Below are 392 nucleotides of genomic sequence, written 5' to 3' on the forward strand. Positions count from 1 at the left end.
GATGTGACCTGAGCTCCCCCTCCCCAGGAGCAGGGAGCTCAGGTCACATCTGCCCCAGAAAGCACACCCCCAGCTGGCTCCCGGCTCTCCCCCACCTCCTCTGCCCCTCCCAGTGGCGGACCACCCAGCTCCCAGGGCCCCTTCTCCTCCCCTGTGCTAGCCGGCTGGCAAGGGCAGGACGCAGCACGCCGGGGAGGGGGCGAGGGCCTCGGGGCAGGAGGAAGGGAAGCCGCTGAGCAGGTTCTGAGGCCGGGGGCCAGCCCAGCCAGGGAGGCCGAGGACTTGCCACCCCCACCCTGGCAGCAGGCGGATAGCTGAGGCCTGTGTCACCCTCCTGGGAGGAGGGCCCCACTGCCAGAAAAATGAGGAAAGGAGGGAAAAAAAAAAAAAAG

The 392-nt window shown here is 67.6% G+C and overlaps 1 protein-coding gene across 2 annotated transcripts in view; it reads right to left on the reverse strand.

The window, feature by feature from the left end:
- The window catches only part of MIDN (midnolin), a 4,955-nt gene that overhangs the window by 3,554 nt on the left and 1,009 nt on the right, over nucleotides 1-392 (reverse strand). The window lies entirely within an intron of this gene.

The sequence above is a fragment of the Bison bison genome, unplaced genomic scaffold, assembly GCF_000754665.1.
Source record: "Bison bison bison isolate TAMUID 2011002044 unplaced genomic scaffold, Bison_UMD1.0 scf7180017864203, whole genome shotgun sequence".
Classification (NCBI taxonomy): Eukaryota; Metazoa; Chordata; class Mammalia; order Artiodactyla; family Bovidae; genus Bison; species Bison bison.